At 38.0% G+C, this 5,124-nt stretch overlaps 1 pseudogene; it reads right to left on the bottom strand.

The window, feature by feature from the left end:
* Positions 1-1,519, bottom strand: LOC109680036 (RNA-binding motif, single-stranded-interacting protein 1-like; annotated as a pseudogene).
* Between the last annotated feature and the right edge of the window lie 3,605 nt (positions 1,520-5,124).

Raw genomic sequence — 5,124 nt, 5'->3', positions numbered from 1 at the left:
TTACTTATTAGGTTGAAAGATATATGGACAAGTGTCATTAGACATCTCTATAGACGACTGCTGCTGACCACTTTCTTCCTCAACAGGAACTGCTGTCATCTGCATGTGCGTACTGTAGCAAATAGGCATCCTGCATGGCTGACATTACAGGCATGTATTTTCCAATTCTTCTTAGTGAAAGATGACTCATCTGCTGGGCCAGGGGGCTGAATATAGACACAGGCTGCAGTGACATGGTGTGTTCTCACTGAAGGACTGAAGGACAGACTGCGGGAAGTCCCAAAAGGGCGATAAGTGGTCAAGGAGACACTTCTCCTCCCTAAGAAATGCCTGTTTGCATCTGAAAGGCATCTCCATCCTCAGGCAACGCAAATAGGCTATAAAACCCCACTCCCCACCCTGGCCCAGGGGATCACCGGTTTCTGGGTCTTCCTGCATTCTCCAATACGCAATCTTTCTCTTCTCTTTTCTCCAACTAAATTCTCTACAAATAAAATCTTTCTGACCTCTGCTGATGGAGTCTGCCTGTGCTTTCATTCTCAGAGCAGGCTCAAGAACCCTGAGCATCTGAAATTCCTGCGCGTGTCATCCGTGCATCATCACCAAGGGAGATAAGATGGCACCAGGGTGCTATAGGATATGTGGTTGAGGCCACACCTAAGAAGGACTCTGCACCTGGTAGGCAGATACAGGAGATGCAATATAGGATGTAAGAGAAGTGTGAGTGGTCATTCGGTTTGTAGCAATAGTGTATAGTAAAGGATAAGACCATTCCCTATAGCAGCTGTAGGTGGGTCAGTTGTGAGTGTCAGTCCAGCCTTTCCTTCTCTATGCCATGATCTTCCATTAGGGATGTATTTGTTTAGATTCTGTCTCTTCTGTCCACCATCTGCAAACTTGCACAATAAAGGTTTCGTAGGAGCAGAAACTCCTGGTGAGGTCTTACTGAATTTTTCATTAAAGTGACTGATTACAGCTTTGCATTTTTCAATCCTGGCAAAGCCAACACCACGACTTGTGCTGCTGGAATCACATAGTGTCCTTGTAGAAATAACTGCCCAAACGGCTTGAGCACACTTTCAAATTCTTGCTCTTCCATGGACAGTAACAAATTAGAAACACACAGGTTTGTAGGACCTTGTTCCTGCTGCTTTGCCATTTGAGCTTGAACCCCACTGGTCTGCAGGGCTCACGCAACTTTCTGATCTGCTGCAGGATAGCCTTTGCATTTGTTTGTCGTCTTATCTAAAATTGCCTTTGTTGAGACTATTTTGCCATATGGTTAGTAGAGCTTCGCCAGGTCCTGGTCAGTGGTGTGGGGGCAGGCCTCGGATATAGAGTTTTGCTTACTTGATCCCATCCTGAATTGCTGTTGCTGCTACTGTTGTTATTACTGCTGGTGGGGCTGGGCCATGGTGTGCACCGGGATCAGAGACTGCTACTTGTGGTAGGCCGTCCTGCAGTTATCACTGGCCCTGGGGATGGCATTGCCCCTGGGGAAGATCATCTCTGCAGGGGCAGGCAGCAGTGGTGGACCTGGGCCTGGAGTGGAGTGGGGGAGGGGCCAGTGTGGGCAGAGCAGGGAGGTTCCAGGGGGAGGGGGCTGTGGGCTCAGCTTCTCCTGTTGACTTCTTATTCTCTCATGTTTTTTGTGTTGTTTAAGCAATTACAAATTACAGAATATTTGCTTATCCCTCCAAAGTTGAAGTCATACTGAAAACTTAAATGGTCAATGATTTTCAAATTAAGAGGATCTGAAACTCTTTAGTTGTTGTTCCCACAGTGAAAACTATTCGATGAAGACAAGTAGAAAAATACACACTCAGGGACTTACTATGAGTAATTATGCAGTTCTAATACAATCTTGAAGTTTCAATACGAATAATTTTTAGGGAGAGATCAATTTTTATTACATTTGTTGAATTGTATTACATTTGCTTCCTAGGCTTAGGACAGTTGTTTTAAAAGTTTTATTTAAATATGTAAAGTAGATTAGGAAAGCATTATGTCCTGCATAGTGACATGCTTAAGTTTTGTTTTGAAAATAGCTGTGACAAATTATAATTTGTCATCCACTCTTTCCCTCCAGGGGTAAAGCCCAGATGTTAGTTCACTGGTAAATATTAAACAAACTATTTTAATAGCATTATTTTGATATTTCCTTTGTACATACTATATTGATTAGACTGACTTTCAAAGCATTTACATATACCAAAATGACATTTAATACTTCCTTTTAGAGGAGTGGAAAATAATTCTCTGACAGTTTATTTTACTACACTTCTGATAGAATAGACAGATACAGTAAATAATATAATGGCAACCATTTCTAAGAAGCTATTTAGAAATATGGATTGCTCCTATTTTCTTCTAATAAGTAGGTTTGATAATTTATTATGAGGTTGCTTAAATATCATTTTATCATGCAAAACCAAAAGTCTATTATTCTTCAATGCAGTTTGGAGGAGAAAATGTTATTATATAATTCTCATTCTAAATTGTAAAGTAAATTGCAGAAGGGTAAACATTTACATTGTTTGTAGAGATTTTGGGAAATCTAGAGATATAGCCATTTAAAATATATCTATTTTATACCAGTAATTTGTAATAGATAATTGTACTAAAAAAGCCTGCAATTTTTTAAAATGTAGAATGCTCTAGGTTGTTCATGGTACAGCTTAATTAAAAATTCTTTTCCTAGCAGTGTGCCAGTGGCTCATGCCTATAATCCTAGCTATTTGGGAGGCTGAGACAGGTAGGATCACAATTCTAGGCCAGGCTGTGCAAGTAATTCAGGAAACCCTACCTACAACTTAACCAGAGCAAAATGGGCTGGAGGTGTGGCTCATGTGTTACAGCATGTGCTTTGCAACTGTGAATCCTTGAGTTCAACCCCAATCGCAAAAAAATTCAGTTCCTAGATTCAAATAACGTTCTATATACCTTTACTTAATGTTTTAAAATTTTCATACAGAGGAAATAAGAAATTTCTAATTAATGCTTAAAGTTCTGATGAACACATAGAAAAACAATTTTAAAGCTGAAAATGCAGGCTCTCCAAAATGTGTGTGCACTGAACTTCATACATTGAGGATGTAGACTTTCAACTAATTTCATTTTTTGTTGTTATTTATTTATCTATGCCTGGCTTATTGACCGAGAAGGGGACTTGCTAAGGTTTTGCCAGAGTTGGCCTTGAATTATAGTCCTCCTGTCCTCCAGGAGTGAAGCACCATGACAACCCCAAACTTTTCTACATGGTTACAAGCAATGTACACTCCCATCAACAGTGTGTGAGAATACCTTTTTGTTCATGTCCTTGTCAGCATGTGTTGGTTTTGTGTTTGTGGTATCAGCCATTTTGACTGGTAGGAAATGATATCTTATTGTGCTTGCAAATAGCATTTCTCTGACATCTAATGATATGGACACTGTTTCATCTATTCAGTTGTCATCTGTAAATCTTACTTCAAAAAAAATCCTTTCAGATCATTTGCCCATTTTAAATCAGATGATTTACTTTTTTAATGCTAAGGATTTTGAGTTCCTTGCGTATTATGGATATTAACTCCTTGTCAAATGATTTACCTAGAAAATATTTTCTCCTGTTCTGTAGACTGTTTCTTCTTGATTGTCTCCTTTGACATCAAAGCTTTCTATTTTAGAGGCTGCTGGAGAGTCTCAAGTGGTAGAACCCCTGCCTACCAAGAGTGAGGTTTTGAGTTCAAACGTCAGTACCACCAAAAAACAAAACAACAACAAAAAAAGCTTTCTACTTTGGTGTAATCCATTTTCTCTATTTTCTTTTGTTTCTTGCACTTTTGGGGTCATATCCAAAATTTCATTGCCCTTACTGGTATCTTGAAATTTCTCCCATGTTTTCCAGTAGTTTCATAATATCAAGTTGTACATTTGGCTCTTTAATCTATTTTGAGTTGATTTCTGAACATGATGAGAAGCAGAGGTCATATTTCAGTCTTATGAATGTGGATATCTAGTTTTCCCAGCACTATTTATTGAAGAGGTTGTCTTTGCTCCAATGTGTGCTTATAGTGCCTTTGTTGAAACTCAGTTGGATGTCAATGGGTGTTTATTTCTGAGTCTGTGTTCTGTTCCATAGGTCTCTGTGTCTGTTTTTATGCCAGTACTGTGCTTTATTTTTGTTATGACGGCTCTGATGTATGTCTTGAAACCAGTCAATGTAATGCCACTGGGTTTGTTATTTTTCTTCATGTTTGCTTTGGTTATTTAGGGCCTTTTGTGCTTCTACATCAGTTTTAGGATTATTTTTTCTTAATCTGTGAAGTATATTATGGTATTTGTGTGGAGATTGCATTGAATCTGTAAATTGCTTTAGATATTATGGACACTTTCACAATAATTAATTCTTCCAATCCATGAATCTAAAGTGTTTCCAGTTGTTTTTGTATCTTCTTCAATTTGTTTCTTCAGTGTTTTGTCATTTGCATTGTTGAAACTTGTGAGTTTCTTGGATAAATTTATTACTATGGATTTTTGTAGCTTTTGTGAATTAAATTGCTTGCATGGTTTCTTTTGCAGCAGCTCATAATTGTGTTGGCTTTGTAGCATGAAACCTTACTGAATTCATTTGTGAATTACAATAGATGATGGGTAGAGTGTGTAGGATTTGGCCTATATAGTATTATAGGATTTGTAAACAGGGAAAATTTGATTTACTTCCGACCTATTTACATACACTTTAATACATTCCCTTGCCTATTTGCTTTGTCTTAAACTTTCAGTACTATATGGAATAAGAGTGATGAGAGTGGACAATCCTACCTTGTTCCAGATCTTAGAGGAAATGCCTTCAAGTTTTCCTCATTTGGAATGATGCATGCTGTGGGTGTTTTACGTAAAATCTTCATTATCTTCATGTATTATCTTTCTTGCCTAATTTCTCTTTCAGTGTTTCATGATAAAGTGATGTTGAACTTTACCAAATGCTTCTCCTGCTGTTGTTGAGAATTTTTACATCCATGTTCATCAAGGATATTGAGTCATAGTTTTCTTATTTTTGGTGTTCTTTTGTTCTTGTCTGCTTTTGGTAAAAGGATAATAATGGCCTCAAATAATTAATTTTGAAATGTTCCTTCATTTCAA

This window comes from Castor canadensis, chromosome 1 (assembly GCF_047511655.1).
Source record: "Castor canadensis chromosome 1, mCasCan1.hap1v2, whole genome shotgun sequence".
Classification (NCBI taxonomy): Eukaryota; Metazoa; Chordata; class Mammalia; order Rodentia; family Castoridae; genus Castor; species Castor canadensis.
This window is presented reverse-complemented; position numbering and strand designations above follow the sequence as displayed.